The sequence below is a fragment of the Cricetulus griseus genome, chromosome 2 (genome assembly GCF_003668045.3).
Source record: "Cricetulus griseus strain 17A/GY chromosome 2, alternate assembly CriGri-PICRH-1.0, whole genome shotgun sequence".
Classification (NCBI taxonomy): domain Eukaryota; kingdom Metazoa; phylum Chordata; class Mammalia; order Rodentia; family Cricetidae; genus Cricetulus; species Cricetulus griseus.
This window is the reverse complement of record NC_048595.1, coordinates 145,489,437-145,512,040: the sequence shown is the minus strand read 5'-3', so window position 1 is coordinate 145,512,040 and position 22,604 is coordinate 145,489,437. Positions and strand designations below refer to the sequence as shown.

At 38.5% G+C, this 22,604-nt stretch overlaps 1 protein-coding gene and 1 pseudogene across 1 annotated transcript in view; one reads left to right on the top strand and one right to left on the bottom strand.

The window, feature by feature from the left end:
- Kcnb2 (potassium voltage-gated channel subfamily B member 2) overlaps nucleotides 1-22,604 on the top strand; it is a 381,513-nt gene that overhangs the window by 81,106 nt on the left and 277,803 nt on the right. The gene's annotated exons all lie outside the window — the stretch shown is intronic.
- On the bottom strand, nucleotides 13,948-14,298 carry LOC100763986 (annotated as a pseudogene).

The following is a 22,604-nucleotide window of genomic DNA, read 5'->3' as shown; positions in this document are numbered from 1 at the left end:
AAATCCATGATACAACTCACAGCAAAAATATACTGGAAAAAAAGAGTTTAATTACCACATCTACATTACTAATATTATATTGTAATTGACATTAATGCAGACTAATTGACTCCAGGGTTTTGATGAAAAATGCCCTCTTTCTAAACATCAGATTTTTAAATGGTGCTGTCAGCTAATCTGTTAATTCAATCTTATACTACAAATCATTCTGGCTGTCCAGTGTTAAGTAGAAGAACAAAAGTTAGAACAGCAGCACTTTAATGCCCTTCAGGTCTAACCTTGTAGAATTGTAGTGGGTGATTTTTGTTTGTCATATGGCCCTCTGACAGGCCAGAGGGCACGTGTATGGGTAGAGGGAGCAGGTAAAGGTGCAATGAGGATTTTGGAAGAGACACAGGAGTAAAGGGAGTTAGGCAGCAGCTAACTTGATAATTAAATCATTGAAGAAATCTACCCAATTCCCTTTTCCCATGCAGAAAAAATTTCCCTTTAAGATAAACAGCTTACCTGAACAAAGGGGAGCTCTTGACCCCCAGACTGATCACTGGGAAACCAGCATAGAACTGATCCAGATCCCGTGAATATGGGGGTCAGTAAGTAGGCCTCAGAAATATATGGGTCCTCTTGTAGTAGATCAGTACTTATCCCTAGAGTAGGAATGGACTTTGGGAGCCCATTTCACATAGAGGGATACTCCCTCAGCCTAGACACATGGGGGATGGCCTAGGCCCTATCCCAAAGGATATGACAGACTCTGAAGACCCCCCCCCAGGGAAGGCCTCACTCTCCCTGGGGAACAGAAATGGTATTGGATAGGTAGGGTGTTAGTCAGGGACAGGGGAGGAGGAGAGGGAGAGGGAATGGGGATTGACATGTAAAACAATCTTGTTTCTAATTTAAATAAAATTTTTTAAAAAAGATATGTTTTTCGTGAATCAGAGCATCACACTTATCCTTTAATTTGAGGTACGCATTTTGTTGGTTGTGGTTCTATTGACCATGATGGACTTAACTGTTCCTTACTTGTACTGAATTCATTTTCTTCCAGTCACAGTTCTATTTTAGAAAGCACTTTCCAAAATATGCTTGCTTTCCTGTAGCTATGCAGGTGAGTTAAATCAAGTCATATAATTAATCCTGCACTATCCACCCAAGGGAAGGATATATATTAAATGCTTCTATGCCAGATGAAAGAAATGGCCACTGTAAATAGCCTGGCTTGCACTTCTTTTCTTGCTCAGTTAATCTCTCCTTATTAGTGTTCCCATCCTCTTTAAGCTTCATTTTTACATATAATGTGAAATTAAACACCAATGAAGTCAGATACTCAAGAATCTCCTGAAGTCACCCAGTGTGTAATGACTTGAGCCCAAAATCCAGTGACTGGATTGTGGAGATGCAGATCATGACACTGTCTCTTACTATCGGTGTGACTTTGAGTAGGCAGGCCACTTCCTAAGAATCTGGCCTCTCTGTGCAATGACTGTAGTCATCTTACCTATCTCATTGGATAATGATAACATGACTGAGGTGATATACACATGTGCTGGGGCAAAAGAGCAGCTAAGTTGGTGCTAAAGGCTCACCGTGTTGCTAGGTGTTTCCTGGGAAGCTAAGGCATCTCTGCCAGCTACTTCCCTAAGCTGAAAACACTTCTTGAAGCTGTTGGAGCTGAGCAATCGTGCCTCACACACATGATGAGCTCAGGATTTGAGTTGAAGTATTAAATTGGAGAAAGTAAGATTAGTTAAGAAGGGGGAAGAGCAGATGACTCTGTGGCTCAGTAGGGCCACCTCTAGCTGCATGTAACTATGGAGCACTGGCAATGTGGCTTGTCTAACCTGAGATGTGCTGTTACATGATATTTGAAACCTAGTTCAGAAAAAGAAAATATGAAATATCTCACCGATATCGTTATGTTGTGTATTGAACTAATAAAAATTTGGATGAATTGTCCCAAATAAAGTATAATGTTGCAATTTGTTTCATCTATTTCTTTGGTTTTTGAAAAAAAAAGTGGTGACTATTAGTACATTTCCAATCATGTGCCTGATTTGCATACTTCTACTAGACAGCACTGTTGCATATAAAAATGGCACAGCCCACAGGTTCTGTTTGTTGTTTGATTGTTTGTTTAAAGAGCGAGATGAAGAATGACCATGGTATGTGTGTCAGAGAACTTATAGTCTAGACATAGCAGACAGCACCAAATAAGCCACAATCTTGTGTAAGACCCAGCCCATACCACGGGGGCCTTGTAGTCTGTGTCATTTGTATGCAGCAGTGTCAGCTTAGGGTGGGAAGTTTCCACAAAGATAAGTTTTCACTTATCCAGATGAAGCCAACAACAGAGTTTTTCTCACCAGTTCTGAGAACTTACTGGAACTGTTAACACTCTTCTACAAATTCAGATATCAAAATACCAGAGTAAAGTAAAATAGCTTACTGTTTCTTCCGAAGTCTTCCCAGACTCTTTGTTCAAAGAAAAGAGTTACATCTGCTTCACGGTATTTTGGACAACAGAATTGAGAAGTGTTTTGTTGTAATAATACAAGATGTGAAGTAAAGCCTGGATGGAGAGGACTTAAAAAAAGAGGACTTTTTTAAAAGGCACATTTTAAAGCTTTTAGCTTTGTCAAGAAATAGTTGTTTTGACTTTTGGATAGATGTCTTTTGAGCTCGTCAAGTAAAGGACATAAAATTTCAACTAATCTATCAGAACTTCATTTTCCCTTTGCTATATGCCAAATGTGAAGTGGCCCTGTGGTTTGAGAGCACACATCACAGCATCTGAGTTGTCACAATGGGTGACCACCACATGCCCTTTCCACACAAAGCCAAAACCTAAAAAAAAATATCTTTCACCATCACTTTTAGAAATAAAGATGGGAAGGATCAAAATAAACCCAAGAAAAGGGAGGTAGCCATTGTTGAGTTTTCCTTTTGCGAAGGGAATTGTACTAGGAATCACCATGGGAAACTGAAATGTGTGATGGGCCACAGCAACTGTTATTTGATTGAGTATGTAGAACCATTGGCTTCCTCATTATCCAGGGATATTGGTGACTATATGGTGTACCTCTTATTCTGCATCCATCTAAGTTTGCTTTCATTTCTGTCATGTTTGTATAGCTGTTTTCTAGAGTGGCCTACAATCCCTCATACAGACTAAAGAGGAAGATTACCCCATGGTAGGGTGTGTATTCAATTTCTTCCCCTAATCTACCTTTGGGGAAATGCTCTTCTCCTGTCTAAAGACTCTTCACCTTTTCCTTTTGCACTCCTTTTGACCCTTAGTAAGTTTTCCATTCTGGGGTATTCTCTGCAATGCCATGAACATCCAATGTGAAGTAGGGGGGTACTTGAACCTTCTTAGCAAATAAATATCTGGTTTTTGAAAATCAGTGGACCTATGCATGAGGAAGATAGAGGAAACACATGTGATGGGTCTAGTAGTCATTATTCAGGGACAATAATAACACTGAAGAAATGTACACAAAACAAATTTAAGTGAAGTTTCTCAAATGTTCCTATCAGTTTAAAATTTACCTAAGTTAGACAAATCAAAAGAAATATCTTTGCTTGCTAGTAGCTGGAATAGTCAGGATTTTCTCAAGTTTAAATGAATAGACAGGCAGACAGACAGAAGATGATAGATATAGATGATAGATAATAGATAGATACTATTAGATAGATAGATAGATAGATAGATAGATAGATAGATAGATAGATAGATAGATATGTATACATTAAATACTTTACAAAATCAGACTACAGTAAAATAGTAACATAGAAGGTGAGTATAGTTGAAGGTGAGCATGAGGTAGTTGTTTGGTCCTTGAGGCTGGGTGCCTCAGCACTGGCAGGAGTCCCCTAGTGACTGTCAACAACTTGTTAGTTGCTCAGTCCCCAGGGCTAGGTGTCTTAGCAGTCCCAGTCTATTGAAGAAAAGCTGGAAAGTTCCTGGAGAGCCACCAGTTTTTAGTTAGTCATAGAAGCCTAAAGATGCTAGCTGATATCAGCAAAAGAAACTGTAGCTTCAGTTTCTCTTGGATAAATTAGGCCTGCAGCAAAAGGGAAAGCCAAGAAGATAGGAGGGAAAGCAAAGTGAACAAAAGGAGAATAAGTTTCCTTCTGCCATGCCACTTTTTACCTTGGTTGCTACTAGAAGGGGCCAGAAGACTCCATTGGGGCAGGGTCTTCACAACTAAGACCATCAGGCCAATTATTTAATTGAGTTTCCCTACTTAGGTGATTCCAGTTTGTGGCAAGTTGGCATTAAAACCAACTATGATAGTAGCTGTTTGTAAAGTCTGGGACAGGAGTGAGCATGCCATCCTGGAGTGAGAAAGTAAACATAGCATTGTGATCAGTCACATAAATATGTGCATAAAATATCATGTTCATTGAAAGTGGATTTTATGCTGCACATAAACTGATTGTTTTCACATGCTAAGCACAATAATTCATACCAAAAATTTAAGTATTCATGTACACTGTAACTTTGCCAGCTACATTAAACTATGGGTTTGTTTTCTCTTTCTATTGATTGAAGATTTCGTTCATGTGTGTGTGTTGATCAAGTATACTTTTCATTTCCTCCCCTTTAATAATTCCTCACCTATTCCCACCACCACATTTACCTCACCAGTGTGTGTGTGTGTGTGTGTGTGTGTGTGTGTGTGTGTGTGTGTGTGTGTGTGTGTGTGTTTAACCCACAGAGTCTTCTTAGTGCTTCCTGTAGGTGCATGTGTGTAGAGCCATCTACTGAGACAGACATGTGTAGCCTCTCAGGGTCGAATCACTGAAATAAACTTTTGCCACAGAGGCCAAATTGGTTGCCAGTAGCTCCTTGTCTAGGGATGGGATTGGGATTCCCTGGCCACTTCGCCCACTATGGTGTCCCCTCCACACTCCATCCCACCCCGACTTGAGCTTCTGCCGATCTTGTGCATGCAGTCACAGTCACTGTAAGTTCATGTGCACAACTACACTGCTGCATCTGGAAAACAGTTGTTTCACTGTGGTCGTGGACTGCCTCTGGCTCTCAGAATCTTGACACTGCCCTCTTCTACAAGATCCTTGAGCATTGGGGTTCGGGGGTGTGATATTATGTGTCTCATTCAGGATTGGCCACTCAATGCTCTCTTATTCTTTGCACTCCAATCAGTTGTGGGTATCTGTGTTAATTGCCATATACTGCAAAAAGAAACTTCTCTGATAAGTGTTGAGAGATGTGCTTATCTATAAGTAAATTGATTAAGCCTGTAGGAACTGGAAACCATGGCTTTTAAAACTCTCACACTCTTTCCTCCTCAGAAGAACGCTGTATGGAAATGAAGCAGAGGTTTTGCTGTTGTTTAGTTTTGTCCTGAATTTTACTGCTCCGTCATAGTAACTGATCATTTTGCTGGTACTGTTGATGCAATTAGGATTTAGTAACTAACAGGGATAGGGAGTAAATGGTGAAAACTCCTTCCACTTGAAATGTAATGTGATGGCTCTACATACTGGAACTCAAATATGATAATACCATTGTCACTGAAGCACAGTGTTGTCTTCGCCAGCATGCAATTGCCCAATCAGAAAGCCCACCCATTTCTTACTTAGTGTAAATATAAATTCACTAGTATCCAACCTGCAGAACTCTGGTTTTCTCAAATAGACAGACAAAATTTTTCATGTCATTTTGCTTGAGTCTCAATTGCTTTATCTCACAGTTCAAGTATGATCTGTCGAATACTTTTCTCATACTATGTACTAACTGAATTGGACCATACACATTATTTTGTTTAGGCTTTGCAGTTCCTTGTGTGATTATTTTCTTTGTTTCTAAATAAAGAAACTGAATCCAGAGAAATTAAATGGCTTGACCAAAAAGAAATAAGAGCCAAGACTGAGGTAGATACCAGCTGACCCTTAATCTCATGGTAGGGCTTGTTGGTTCCTTAGTAGGTCAGGAAGCTATGCTGAAGGATAGAGAAGGAAGATACAGCCAATGTGTCACAGTTGCTTATAACCATCTTTCAGAAGTTACACAAATGATACTTCTACGATGTAATTAAGCCATGGCTCCATGATGCATTAGCAGTCACAGGAGATGTATCACTGCACTGCTAACCACACACACACTGCAGGGGCACAACTGATAGAGCTCATCTTCTGCCTAAGACCTGTGTACATGGAGGCAGGGATCATTTCTGGGACTTGACATAGATATCAGTTGCCTGTACCTTGATAGGTCACTGGCTCCTTATCATAGGCTATGGGCTTTGTGGTTGCAATGTCTTGGTATTAAACTACTTCTGGATTCTTCACATAAGCAGCTGAAAGGTGGTAGTGGGACATCTCATGCTGACAAGTGCATCATTTATATCTGCATATACCAAACCATCAACTGTGTCTTGGTTTGGCCTAGTAACAAAAGCTGCTATCTCTCCCCGTTGCTGAAAGCAGCCCAAAGAAGGCACTATGTATAGTTTGTTTTGATTCACTTGGCTCTAGTTTTTGTGACAGTGGAGTTTCTAGGTTCCTATTGCAGAGCAATATGCATATTCTTTAGAAGCTTCCAAAGGCAAGAGGCCTGGTCTAAATTCTATCATCAGAATTGTGTGGTGATCTCCAAGCTGAGACAAATTATGTTCTGAACTCTCCAGTCATCATTCTTAAGCACTCATGACTGTACCTACTTCAAAATGAAACTGCTAATTCTTTTCACCAGTTTTAGATTCTAATCTAGTGACGGTGCTGCCTTCTTGACTACTGAACAGTAGAGGGTATTAATGAATCTTTTTAACTACTGTCATTGATATTCAGTGCCTGTTTTGTTTCCCAGGTTACAAATTGGCACCACCTGCCATTGGAGTGTCACTTATTTTCTTTTCTTCAGCATTTTCATGAGTGTTAGCAGTATAATTGTTAACCTGTCTTTTAAAAATATAAATGAAAGATCTATCTTATTAAGATAAGGAGTGTTTTAAGAATATATGCTTATGACATTTCTAGATATACTTAATTTTGGTAAGTAGATAAATATATGGACTGTTAATATGTAAAAATACTATATATTTAAATATCTTCAAATTTAATATATATATCAAATATGTTTTCTATATTAGGGTCACTGAATTATTTTGAGCGATTTGTATTTATTGATATTCAGTTCATTATGTTTCATAATTCATTTATTAGACAGTTAATAACCATGTTTTTCTGAAGACCTTATTTCTTATGGATGTATATAACAATATTCCTTCAGAACTAATGTCTTTCATGCAGTGGAGGGATTGACTCAAAAATCTTCCAGAGTCCCTGTCATGGTATAATGAAAGACAGAAAGACAAAATCAGGATTTCCAACTCCCAAAACACTGCATTTAAAAATATTCTGTATTCATCCTTAAATAAAAGAAAGAAATGTGGATCATTCTACTTTGGTGAGCATCGAGGACATTGTGTTAAATGAAATAAGCCAGACAAGTAGGACAAATTTGTAATTGCATTCCATCTACATGTAACAGCTACAGTAAGCAAAGCCATAGGGGTAGAGTGTAGACTGGTGTCTATGTCTGGCCTGGGGCAGTTGGAATGAGGAGTTAGAGTTGAGTAGAAGGTGTTGGGAGAGGTAAGAAAATGCAGACAAAGAGAATGGTGGTGGCCTCCCAGCCACATGATTGTGGTGAACACCCCTGCACTTCACAGCTAACATGCCTCGATGCTAACACGTGTGTTGTGCATATTTTACAACTTAAAAAAGCCACTGTATCAGTTTCCTTATTGCTAGAGGGTACACCGCCAAGTCCTAAATGACCGAGAATGAATTCCAGGGGTAACTAAGCACACGTGGAATCCTCTGTATTTCCAGGACATGCCTTTCTTTCTTTTAAAAAGTAAGTCCAAGAGATTTTTCCCTTAGCCACATTCTCTTGTTTCTATCTTTTCTCAGTAAATCCTGACGGAGGTTCTCCAGATCTCAGAAAGATTGTGAAGAGGCAAAGTGAAAATAGCGTATTTATAAGAAAGCAATTTATTGACACTCTTTGGAAAGTTCTAATGATTCTGCTTCCTGGATGGTACTCTAGAATAAAAAGGAGATAAGCCACCTTAAGATCACTCACTAAATAAATGGAAGAGCTAAAAACGGAGCAGAGGATTCCCTGAATTTCACCCTGCATCTTCATAAACACATTTGCACCCTTCAGAGCAGCAGCGAGGTTGGCAGGCGATGGGGGTAGGGGTGGGGGTGGGGCTGGCAGCCTGAGGACAATCTTCCATGCCTTAAAATAGTTTTGAGTTCTAAAAATCTCTCGTGGCAAAGCAAATGCTGTTACAAATGCTGACTCCTCTCCCAGCTGAGCTAAGGGAGAGGAACCTGAGGGAGGGAATAGAGTGCTTCTTCATAGCCCCACTGCTATTCCCTGTTGGTCCTGATGTTCAGATCCTTCGATGTTCCTACCTTTTAACCTTAAAAATATCAATCTGCAAAATTTCTAGAGCTTTGCTGTTGTCAAACAATTAATATGATCATGTTAATCATTTCAGATTCAACAAGCCTACAGTCTTATGTACTAATGGGCATTCTTTGGAAACTTCCCAAGCCTAAAGACAAGTTCACTCTATTTTAGTGAAACCAAGCAGACTTGTCACTAGTGGCCAAGGATTAGCACAGGCAGGCTTTTGATTTGATCTAGAAACTACTGACGGGAAGGGACAAAGCTGAGTTTCCCCCTTCCAGTTTGTACAGAGGTGATGGCATTTTGAAGTGAGACTGAAGAGAGCCGAGCAGGGCGTAAGTGAGGCTCAAGCCATCAGAGAATTAAAAACTTAGCATGGGTTAGTCTAGGCCTGTAATTAAGCCCACTGTGCTGTCTAAGCAAACACTGACCTCCCCCCATGCAAAGCCTGAGACAGGCCCTGCTCATGGTGAAGGGGAGGTTGGCCCTGCTCTTTCTGGTGGCCCTCAGGTCCCAGAGAAGAGCACTCCTGAGTGTTCTTAGGAGACACTTATACATCACCATGCAACAGAAAAGGACTGACAATTTTAATCCCCCCCACACAAGTAGTTTTAAAGATTAAACCCCATTACAAAGGGGTCTTACACATGCTAACCAAATGCTATACCACTGAAAAAGCCTTAGACCCTATATATCCTTTTCAGTAAAGTATCTAAGAAAGGGGAGTCAGGGCCTGCTGTCAAATGCCAGGAAGGAAACAAACAAATAGCAAAAATCCCAGTAAATTCCTGGACTTTTCCAATCAGGAATTCAGAAAGAGGCTGGGGATGGGAGCTGGGCTATCTGAGGGAAGCAGCCTCAGGCAACTGGAGCCTGGTCTGAGTACAGGTGTGCTAAACTGCCAGTGCAGCAGCATGAATGTCATTCCAGTTCCCAGGGCCTGGTGTGGGTGCTCTATAGAGAAGAAGGCACTGTTGGATTTGAAGATGGCAAAAAAGAAAAGAAGAAAAAGGTCAGCTTTTCACTGTGTTGCAGGTCTGTGGCACATTAGATGTGTACATCATGCGTGTGCCAGGCCTGTCTTTGATCAGCTCTCATTTGTAGCTGCAAAAGTTTGGGATAGCATATCAGTTACTTCAGGATTAAAAGAAATAGATATAGCTTTTCAATTATACACTCACATTTTTATCATCAAATGACTTATAAAATTTCAATAAATTTCTTGTGTGACGTGTAATAATTTTTAGGGTTTTTTTTCAAACTAAGAATTTAAAATGGAATAAAATGCTAGCTGTTCTAATTGGATGAGATGTAAGTTAATTAACATAGGAAAAAACTGATTCAAATGACACCCTGTCTAACTATTGCAACCAGAAAGATTATGTTATTGAACAGATCGATAAGTAAGAATCAATACATAAGATCTATAAAATAGGCACTAGTTTATGAGAAACAAATTTACTATCATATCAAGTTAATATTGTCTGTCTTGTGGAATTTAGCACCTCAAGGTTTTTTCACTTTTTCTCACACTGTTTACTTTGTTGGTTGTGCAGATTTGTATGCAATCCAATATATACCTGCTATGTTTCCCTGTTAAAGATATTTTTCTCATTTACTCTTAGAAGGGGAGATTTTCACTGTATGTTGTAACCTATGAATCTCTTCTGTTCCTATCACTCCTTGTATTTATAAAGAAGAGGCTAATGTGCTCCTTTAAAAACAACATCTCACTCATGGTATCTGGAATTATTCCACTTTGATTAATGGATATGTCACTGAGAGTCTTCTTTCTTAGTCTAACTTCTTTGGAGATTTGCTAGGAGACCTACCTATTCACTTAAAGGACTCACTGGCATTCGAGCTTCAAAGTAGAGATTGGAAGATGAGTCATGGGTCCCTTACATTTACCCATTAATCATCACTGGCAAGAAGTATTTCCATGATGGAGATGTGGGTCAAAGGGATCTAATAGTCCACTGTGGGAAGTCTGTCAAGTCTCCAGTGTGGTCTGGTTCATTTTTGCATTTCATGGAACTTCTAAATATCAAGTTCTTCTGTTTATGAGAGTCTGATTAATTCTAAAGATTATATGATCAAGTGAAATGATTAATAGTAGAACTACCTGGAATGACTCCAAAAGGGGAAGCTATTAAATTGTCACATAAAGGGTGACAAGTGCATCTCCCTAAACAGATGGTTCTCCTGGTAAGGTTGGTTCTGTTGGCAATGGAACCTTTAGGATGTGGATCTTTGCTGGAAGGTGTACATCACTGAAGTCAGGCTTTCAGAGTTTACAGTCTCATCCTACTTCCAGTTTACTATCTCTGTTCTATGGTATAGATGTGATCTCTAAGCCTCCTGCTTTTGGCAGCCTGCTATCATATCCTCTAAGATTCGTGACCCCACTAATCCCAGGAAGTACTAGTTGTGATTTCTCTAGTACCGAGCAGGCCTTAAGTCCAAATCAGGCAGTTATTGATTGCCATCAAGATGTGAATGCCACTATTACACCTGAGAAATATCTTCATTGTTATGGACCATGGGCATCACAGCTGGGTGGAACTATTGATTTCTTCCACCCATTTGCAGCTTACAAATCACCCACTATGAAAGGTAGTCTTAGGGAGGCTTTCCAGTCAAATCCAGCTTGGATCCTCCAAGTCTTATGTTTGAAGTGAATTGTATCTTTAGCAATAGAGATTCTTCTTCAACCTCTGAGAAGTAACTAAGGGCAACAATAATAGCCTATATTATATTGTGAATCTCTGGGACTTCCCTGAGTTATACACGCTCTGGCTTTTGGGATGAGCATTGTGTTTTAACTTCATTTAAAGTATATGTGCATACCTATCCATATATAATTAAATATGTTTTATTTTGACAAGTTGATCCAGCTGTTTGAGCTCTCTTAGGTACCTTGGATGCTTTTCTAAATTGGGGTATTTGTAATTTGCTGAATTCTTTAGTTATGTTTCTAACAGTTCTGCTTATGCTCCCTGCTGTGGATTGTAACAAAAGTTACCCAGAAATGATCTTCACAGAGTCCTGACTTCCACAGAGAATTTTTTAGTTCATTCTTTCATTTAATCTTCTCAACATTCCATTTTACCAATGAGGAAAGTCATGTTCAGAAAGGTTAGGTAACTTGTTCAAGAGCACGTGTACAGCATCTGTCAGAGGTGTACATGTGTACACTATACCAGAGGCCACCTGTACTCTTCTCATTCTGGATGCTCCCACCACAAAATCCTGTCACATGTTTAGTTGCCCACTGATGAGTGACCATAGATTCGAGAGTCTTGCAAAAGGGTACTATGAGGATTCATAAAGTATTTTCTTTTCTTAGAGAGAAAGTCAGCATCCATCATGCTTTCAGTGTCCTGAAGGTCTGGTAAAGAGATAGACATAGATAGGGCTTAGTATTGATAGAAAAGTCTACTCTAGTTTTTTTTTTAAATGACTTTAAACCTCCCTGTAATAATTTCATATCTACTATATTGCAGCTAAGACCTTTTTGGCAGACTGATACAATTGAGAACTTCAAGATAACACAGTGTCAAAATTGACATACTTTTCCTAAACCCTAGAATTACCATGTCACAAGACTGTGGGAAGCTTCAGGAAAATTCCTGTTCCTGTACTCTGAAGCATTCATTGAGAAAATTTTACTGAGGGGAGTCTTAGGAATTAGGATAATGCAGAGCATGGACTCTTGCTTTTCTTCAAGTATGAACAGGCCTAGATTTTGTACATGAGGCATTTGCCATATTTTATTTCCTGTAAGTCACAGAAAATAACTATGTCATAAACTTACCTATTCTGTTGTTATTCAATTTGACCTCCAGTTGATCAAAGGCAGTATGTCTAATTTCATTACTTGAACAAAGTAATAATAAACAATAGCCTCTTGGGAGTTCTTTCAAATGTTGCATTTATATTGAAACTATGTTGGATAACAAAAGCAGCCAAAGTGTAATTATAGATTTGACATACTCAACATCCAACAACTAAAACAACTCACTAAACCCCCGATTGTTAAAGATTATTTAACATTAACATGTACATCCAGGGAGCCTTTCTGGCCCCCAGAGTCAATGAAGGCAGCACTGAGCCACACAAGCCAGTGATAAAAAGCAGTGACTTGGCGAGAGGCCCAGATGTGGCTTATCTGCCATAAATCGTGCTAGATAATCATAGTCAATCCTGAGAATCTTTTGAAAACTGTTTCTACTTTTGGTCTTTGAATACTAGATCTGTATCCCATTCATCTACTTCACTTTAGACAATGACCAAGTATCTATTCCATTATTTCAGGGTATAATAACAAAAAATGGAAATTAACTCCTAATTTGATATACAAAGCTGTTTACTTGATTTCTTTACTTGGGTGTTCAACAGTGATCTCAAAGAGCACAAGAAATAGAACCCTTGTATCTATCCTTCCTTACCTCCACAATCAAATAATCACTACCCTATTTGGCCTGTCTTGTAATATATCTTCAGTTCTTCTGGTCAAAAAAAGGTAATGCATCATTTGAAGTCTTTACCTCACTTCAAATAAACTCATCGATGCCAGCTCCATAATCTACCTTGAATTTGACCTTTTCTCAAAACCTTCTTAGCACTTGCCCAAAGCTCAAGCATTATTACTCAACACATTTTAAAAGATGTCCCTTTCTCAAGATACAGGCATTGCACTGATGGTTTCTTAAGAGCACATCTATTGACTAGAAAGCAATTGTAATAAATTCACATGTCCCTGGGGTCAGTTCTGTAATTGATTTCCCTGGGATTGTGCTGTACAAAACCTGCAGAACTATGTATAATGGCTCTGAATCAGCCACCATGAATGGATGTTGAAAGAGATATCTAACTGCTATATCTCCTTCATCCCTGTTCTGCTATGGTCATTTTTTTCAAGACGCAACTAGTATGATCTCTTAAAATCATGTATCAAGCCACCTGTTTCTTCACTCAGTATCTTCCATTGGCATCCATTTGGCATCCAGTCAAAATCAAACTGCCCTCCATGGCCACCATTTTTAGGATTTCTGGTACCTGACTTTTCAATGTTCTTTCTGACCTCTCAGGGCCAATATGTAATCAAGATGGAATGTCAAGGCTTAATGACTAGTGTCTATTCTGATTGATAGGTGGCTTACCATGTTGGCTAAATGTCTTTAATATCAACACTGACTAGGTCCTTTGGATCTGCCCACTTGGCTCTTGTTTTACTGTTCCTACAGCAGAGCAGACTTTTTGCATATGTATTAACTCCCTGGGATTGCACCAACAAATCATGTCAAACTGAATGTCTTAAAATAACCACTTTCAGGGATTGTTTTCCTTTGAGAAAAATTTGTTCTCCCACAGTTGTAAATATAAGAAGTTTGAAATCAAGACTCACTCATGACCAAACCAATCTCTATATAATGAGAATCCATTTTTTTTCACAGACCAAGCCTTGACCTTTATTTTAAAAAGCTGCATATTTATTTCCCTTTCTGACTCTGTGCTTGTGCCTTCAACACTTTCAAAACAATTTTCTGCTCCTTTATAAGGAAAGCACACTTGATCCTGTCACAGATACAGTTGGCACACATGGAGCCACCATAGTCCCCTCTAACATGATTCTTTGGCTTAGACAGTCTCTTAAGAACTTTTGGTCTGACAGCACGAATCCCTCAAAGTCTGCCTGGGTACACACCACATGCGGATCTAGTGCTTTCACAACCTTCTTGGTATAAAGGTAAACGATCTGTTGCCAGGGGTTCGAGACGCCTAGTTTTGTTAGAGGCTGTATTGTAGGAAAGCCTATGTCAGTATGTCAAACACTGGACCATTCTGAGCACCTCTAAGCACCGTCCATCCGTCTTCTCTCAGATTATCATGACTGTCAGCAATTCTTGGCATTCCCTGGTCTTAACTCTGGTCCATGCCTCTGTTTTTACACTGCCGTCATCCTTCTCTCTGTTTCCTATTGTTTTCTCTTATAAGATCTTTTCATTAAATTTAATGCACACATCATTCCAGATGATCTCACCTCAAGGTCCTTAATTTAATACCACCCACAAAATCCCTTATTCCAAGTATGTTCATATTGCAATGTTCCAGGTAGTCAGAATGTTTGGCAAATCTGTGGCAGCAGCTACAAATATATAACTCTGTAAAATAGTTTTCATGTCTATAGTTTCTTCCCTGAATCTTTTTTATTTGAAAGGCATGGCTTTTCTTCTTCACTTTATCCCAGTTTCTTCTCAAATAATAGTTTCTCAGGCCCGCAATCCTTTGTGCCCTGTCTGAAATACCTTCCTCCTCTCCTGTGTCACTCTGAATTATTTTATTCTACTGAGACTTTCTTCATGGAACTTTAAAACCACCTTCTACTCCTTTGGGTATTATTTATTTTTATTTATCGATTCATTTCTTCACAAGAATATGAATTCTATGAAGTCAGAGACTTTATCTGTTTCACATAAGTGTCACCTAGAATAGACATCAGCAAGCAATGTCCCACTGGTAGAATCTAGCCTCTCAGCAGTTTTTATAAATCAAGTTTTATATAAACACAGCCAGCCCCATATGGTTAAATAGTTTGTGCAACCTTTTATACTGTGACAACATAGTTGAATAGCATGATAGAGACCATGCAGCCCACAGCCTGAAATTAGTGTGTGTTTGTCCATTTACAGGAAAACATGCTCAGGGAATAAGTTTGAAGTACAGTATATGCTGGTTGAGATGTTGAGCTTATACTTTAGGGTATTATTTCTAAAAAGAGAGGTTAAAATAGATCTTGGATTTGACCCACTTAGAAGAAAGGTACCTGTATTTTTGTTTCTTTCTTTATAACCTAGAGGAATTCATAGGTGCCAATTTGGGTATTTAAGAGATGAAGAGATTATATAAAGACAAGTTTACAGAATGAACTTCTCAGATCTCAACCTTCTTTGAAGAGTGTACCACAGTGTTTATGTTCATGATGACCCAGTTAAGTCATACTATGTTCTACATTAAATAAGAAGATAACATTGGGTCATTCTATCAGAAGGAGGCAAAGCTAGAACTCTACCAGGCTCTGATTTGAAGTTCAAGATCTCTTCATTGCATCTGTCTTATGGTGGATACCATCAAGGAGAGCAGATGCAGATACACTGAAACCATGTCCATAACCAAGCACATCAGCATGGCATGTCTCTCAATCTTGACAGGCATAAGTACTAGCTTATGTTTTAGTATATAATGCAAATAATAAAAAGAAGCAGCTATTTCAGAAAAAAAGGCAATGTTGTCTATTTTTTGTACACCGATACTGGAAGAGCACAGAATAACCAGAGATGTAGACAAATGCTATCTAGTCAATATAACTGAATTCTGATACCTAATAGCAATAGAATGAAGTGTAATCTAATGGTTTAAGCAACTTAAAATATTTTCTTAAAAGGACCACCCAGGGACTAAAATCAATGAGTCTATGTTAGTTACAAACAAGAAAGATTTGGTCTGAGGTAAGCAGTCTTTGTATCACCATGTGATTTTATGTATAATTTAACAATTTGATTTAAGTAAGTGAATGTGAAATATGAAAACACACGCATGGATATGCTGAAAACTAGTGAACTTAAAAATTATCCTATCCTTGAACATGAAGATCATAGGAAATCCGTAAGTGAAAAGACAAAAGATAGTGTCAATGTCTACAATAGAGCATCATGGAATGACAGGATTACTGAATGAGGATATATATATTATATATATATATATATATATATATATATATATATATCAAACTGAACAACAAACCAGGATGATATATGCTTTCTTCCAGCATTTATATGGCTATTTCTAAGTCCCCAATTCATCATTATGATTAAGATAATAAGGAGAAAGGTGCAAATTTAATGAGCCATGGCATTCTAAGAGACAGAATGGACCTGTCTACCTCAGACTCAGTGGATCTCTCCCTCTTTAAGAACAGTTATTCATCCTTGACTAATAATTGCTGAGTTCTCATGCTTGATTCTGGGGTGTACAGCTGAGGAAGGCATCCTTATTGCCCTTGGGAGTTTCACAGTCAGGTGGGAAGGTCAAGAAAGGTTTGTCAGTAGAAGGGACTTGTGACCTGGAATCAGTCAGAAAGGGACACCACAGGCAGAAGAGCTAAAAATACCAAAGTATTCAGATGCCAAAAACGTCTTAATTAAATTTCTATACTTATGATATTGCTTCTTCATGCCTGTGATTTCAGATTGTGACACTTAAGCCTCCTCAAGACCAATTTTTTTGGTCGTGGGGAAATTTGACAGCTTCCTCCATTTTCCCAATAATCTCCAGCAGAAGGGTAAAGGTTGAAATGAGGAAGAAAAGCCAAATGTTTTCAACACAAATTCTCACTTTTGAGAACTACCTGTCTTCAGGGTTGAAGGTTTTAATATGAGCTGCTTTGCCAGTCTGATTCATTCAGAAAGCCCCAAGGCAGAAACCTTGATTACTCTATCCTTAAGCAATGCTGAATTGGCTGTCAACTTTCAAATCATAAATAATAGTAATAGCCTACAAAAGCCAGGAAATACATAAGTGAAGGCTTTCGTTCCAATATTAACTCATCTATTTGTGCCTTAAAATATCTTGCAATATCTAGATAAACTCCCCAGTCTTATTTTAGTATGTGAAAAATGGGCAATGAGGTTAAGTTACCATTATAATAAGCAGCTTAGGCTTTCATAACTTAAACCTTTTCTAAGCATTATTGCTTAAAGCTTTCATATTACATAAACAGGAAGTCTCATATTAAGCTATAAATGACCATATTGTGGATTGGTAGATAATAGTTTTTCATCTATGGAAATAAAAGCTCATCTGCATGCATATGTTTTTCAGTATAGGTAATAGATTTTAGTAATTCTCTCTCAAATATAGTTTAGCACCAGCAACACAAGCATGCAGTGGAAACCCAACTCTCAAACCTACCTCCTTGAGGAGAGGGTTTTTGGCATATTTATGGGATAAAGAAGCAGTCTGCTTTAAGGTATGAGGAAAGGCAAGTAGATTTGTCATAACCTATGCTAAGTGAGCATGTACAATCTATTCCTTCCTGGCTCTTCATGAGACATGTGTACAGAAAATGGTGACAATAGCTGTGGGTGAGTTTTTAACAATCTGACACTAGTCACCCAGGACCAAGTGGTGAGTCTGTGTTACCCAGATCAACAGCATGCATCTCCTTGCAAAGTAACCTAGACAACCATTATCACCATAACCCACTGCCCAGAATTGTTCTGTAATAGTGCTTGTGGGAGACAGTATAGATAAGCTGCATGACTTCTAGAATTGGTGGCGTTTAAAGCCAACAAAAAGTAAGTAACTAAGCAGTGAGAAGGGTGATGAGAGTCAGAATGGTAAAACTTGCAAAGGGTTGCCCAGTGTAGGCAAGACCGGGACAGCTATGACTGCTGGCTCTCAATGGTCAAAGTTTGGCTTCTGTTCTTCGTCAGCATCTTGGAGATAGAGATTTGTTCTCTGGATGATTATGTTCTTGAAATGAACTGTCAGCTTCTAACTTATCACTGGCTTCATACAATACTCAGTGTGTGTCAGATTCCTTACCTAAATGCAAAGTAGTTCTACTTCAGTTTATTAAGTATTAGCCACCTCTGCAATATTATATTCAAAACAGTCATGGATAGTACAAAGTTGTCCATATGCATAAAAATTATAATTGGTTGAATGAAGATGTAGCAAGATAATATTCAATCAATGAAGAAAAAGTGTGAGAACTGGTATGGAGGAATCACAGGAAACAATAAACTTCCTAGAAAGGAAAGAGGCAAAGGTTGTAATTTTAAAGGACTCAAATTTTAGTCAAATATATTTATCTTGTGGAAATTGAGCCTTGTTCTACAAAAAGGTTTACAATTGCAAGAGGACACATATAAACTCTTTCTATAGGTCATGTTATGGAAGACATAGTAAATAGCACAACTGAAATGGGATCTTTGCCAGGTGTTGTGGCACATGACTTTAATGCCAGCACCTGGGAGGCAGAGGCAGGTGGATCTCTGTGAGTTAGAGGTTAGCCTTGTTTGCAAAGCTAGTTCAAGGAGAGCTAAAACTGTTACACGATGAAACCCTGTCCTGAAGAAACAAAAAATAAACAAAGAAATTAATAAATTAAAAGAAATGGGATCATAGATAGATAGATAGATAGATAGATAGATAGATAGATAGATAGGGAAGTATTTACTTGTGAGACTCACTTTCAAACTACACCTATAGAATTATCCTAAGCATTGCAATTCTACCTAGCTTACAGCGGCCTCTTTGGTAATCACTTAACAATAAGCAGTGAATGTCAATGAGAAGAAATTTGAAGATTTAGGAGCTAAGCCAAGAAGGTTTCACGTTTAAGATTATTGAGTAGTTATATGAGAATAATAGACTATCTAAAACACAAATACATAGTAAACTGCTTTCTGCTCTTCACATTTGTAATGCATGTTATATAAAGACCTGGTAAGAATGATGAGCATCCTCCAGTTCCAGCTGAGCTCGTGTGTAATCATTAAACCACCAGCAGTGAACCAAAACAGAACAATTTCAACTTATTTTCAGAGAAAGGAAGAGGAAAGACTTGTTTTATTTCTGCATTATTTTAGTGGACTTGTTAACAGCAAAAATACTGTAATTATACTACCTGTGAATATAATCAAATGTAGACAATTAACCTATGATGCCCACATTTCAATAATCGACAATTATAAAACATTATCCAAAGAATTTTAGTTGTATCAAGCCTCCATTAAACTATTATGCAATATGCCTAATAAAGAACACATCAAAATAATTTTAGTCTCAGGGACAAAGTATCTTGCTGGAGTTCTGAGCCTTCAGTAAGAGACCTATAAAGGCTGCCCTCCCCCCACACCCTGGTCAAGGGGCTGTCTATCTGTTTCCAGGCTGTGTGGAGGAAATTCAGATCAAGGTGCAGAGACTGTTCAAGGATGTGACAGACCAGGGAAGACCCTTCCTAGGAAGATCAGTCCTTGCTGTCAGGAACAGCCATTAAAAAACTGTCCCAGCTTATTTTAGGAGATGCCTCTTGCAAGCTCTTCATGACACCTGGCTTCTCATGGCTGTGTGTAATTTGGAGGTTGAGGATCCCCATTGAGGTGGAGAGTTAAATAAAAATAAGGGCCTTGGTGTCTCCCTGGACAGTCAGAGATTCTGTGGAGTAGTCTCAAGCTGCCCCAGGTATCCCACTTCTGACATTAGGAACACAAGGTGATTTCCAAAACGTTGAAACACTTCCGTAAGTTTTAGTTAGTGTGGGCCTTTCTTAAGTTACTGAGATTTCTCTTAGCCAGCAGAACTCTCAAATGATTACTGTGAGCTTTTCTTTCAAGGGAAATGAGCTAACTTTGATAATAATCAGTGATTTAGTCGACTTTTTCCACAAAGAATTTTGGGCTTAGTTTTTACATGCATGGCTGGCCTTGTCATCAGCTATGGGTAAGTTTGCCTCTACTTTTTTTTGAGTGTAGCTACTGCTAAATTGGTTCTTTGTTGAAAATTCATTTTTTTAAAATTCAGTAGAGATAAGACCTAAAGTTTCTACTAACAATTTTCATGTTCTTTTCAATGTATTTCTAACTATAAGAAAGCTTTGGCAGCTTAGAGATTTCTAATATGATTTTGAAGTGTATCACTTATTTTATTTTCCTCCATACTTTACTACATACTTGATTTCTTCTTTATTTTACAAATACATGTTTGACATGGCCCCATCATTTGGGCCTTCAAAGCTCCTTTAGATTGTAGCTCTAAGAGTTCACCAACCACCATACCTTTCTTCAAGTGCTGAGGTTGTTTTCATTGCCACTACTTGAATCAGATGTGGAATGGTGCACATTGTGAAGATGTGATCTTTCTTGTACTGTCAAGCATAGAGTATCCTTGTTCTAAATATTTAGATTTCTCTTCTTGAAATCTTCTCCTAACATCTCTATTTTAAACTCAAGGAAAGATTTGGAGTCTTCAGGCTTTTCATTAAAGACCTCCAGTTTTGTGTTTTGATTTGTTGTGTTCCTAATGTTTTGTTTTTGTGTCTGCCTTCCATCAAAGCTGAACTGAAGACTCTAATTTCTGTTCAGTGAAGCTAAGCCTTGGGAGGATAAGAATTCCAGTAACTTATCCCGTGTGCCTGTGCAGGCCTTTGTTTGTTTGTTTGTTGTTTGAACCGTAACATGTGGCCCAAGCTGACCTCAAGATCACTGTGCATCTGAAGAGCTAAACCTTCTGATCCTCTTGCCTCCACCTTCCAAAGACTGGGATTAAAGTTTGTGCCACCACATTCAGCATGAAAAACATTTGATGAGTAAAATATTCTTACCTTGTTCATCAATACTGCCACTCCCATGGCAATCTATGTGGCTCAGATATACTTCTGCCTTTTGGTACTGATGTCTAGAGCTGATACAAGGCAGACAGAGAACTGTAACATCTGATGCAATGGAAGATCCAGGCTTTCAAGATCCTAAGGGCCATAACAGACTTCAAGGGACACTGATCACCATTCTACATAAAATGAAGCCAATGAAGGGCAGCCAGCTGGTAACTCAGTGGAAGAGGGGGAAGTAGAACAGATTCTACAACAGAATGTACAGACAATATTATTATATGACGATGGAGTTTGAACCGAGGCTATCTGAAGCTATGGGGTGAGCTGGGGCCTCAGTTACCCCAGGTCCAGACTGCCTGCCCCCAGAACTGAGGACATTAATGCAATTCTATGTGATCAATCCAGTGATGGCAGTTGAGTACCTTTTTAGTAGAAGATTTGTAAGCCTATTACTATGGCCAATAAACATTTTCTGAACTAAATACTTTATTCTGCAACCTGGATATCTTATCCTGCTCATAGAAGTCTCAGAAAGCAATGTCCACAGCCTCTTTTTGGTCTGTCTATCTTACTTTGCAAAACAAGGGGGAGTATAAGAGAACTCACAAGAAATCTAGGTTTCATCACTAATTTCACCTTTAAAAATGAATGCAAACTGGAATTTTCAAAGCCTGCACATTTTATGGATATACAGCCTAACCATGAGCAATAGATTTTTTTTTCCAGACTTGTTCCAAGGGTAAAATATTTAATGATATAGAAGGCGTTTGTATGGCAGAGACTTTAATACCCCTGTAGGGTATAGCCTGTCCCTGGGCATGGACTAATAGCCAGTATTTAGGAGATATTTCTATTTTCTTTGTAGAGTACCACTTGCTTCATATAAGTTAACTCATAATAGCACTATCAAGTAAGTACTTCTATTTTCAGCTCTTATATGTGGGTTTGCCAGGGCTTGTAAGGGCTATATACAACTAGTAAGTATTTGATTCCAACCCACGTTTTTTATTCATCAGAACATCACAAAATAGGTAAGAGAATACTCCAACCAACAGACATTAGTGGGCAAGGGCTGCATATGGAACTCAGGGTCAGTGTAGCCCCAGAGAATAGTGAGAAGGTGATCTGGAGTCAACTTTGAGAAACATCTTGTATGATCTTTCTATGAAAGAAGATAGAAAGCAAGTAATTTTCAGGCCACCGTTTTATTTTATACATAGTTCCATGGAGCCCCAATGATATATATCTGCATGTAGCCTTGAGTATAGCAGAGGTGGTATGAATCCAGTCAATTGGATTCTGGCTTCTCTACCACCATCCTACTTAAATTAGAGCATTCTACATGAAAATTTATCTGTATTTTCGTTGAGTATTACATTTATGCCTGAAGAATAATTTTATTGCTTAAATATAAAAATGTAACCATTGTTTGAGAAAAAGAGTGACTTGGATAGGCATCAGCTGTTCTAAGGTGAAGATATCTACACAAGATGGTTGGAGTGGTAAGATAGAACAGTTAGAACACACAGAAAGATGAACTTTGCAGTGTTGAAAAATAATAAACTTCCCTCATAGGCCTCAACCCTGGAAAAAGAACTACAAGCAGTGAAGGAATATTGTGAAATAGTCTTCTTAGGGAAGACTATAACACCGATTGGTTATCCAACAGCAAATATTCAGTCTTGAAAATGTACATACAAGTAACATTATACAGACTGAGCACGGCGTATTTATGTATTTAGGAATGTGTGT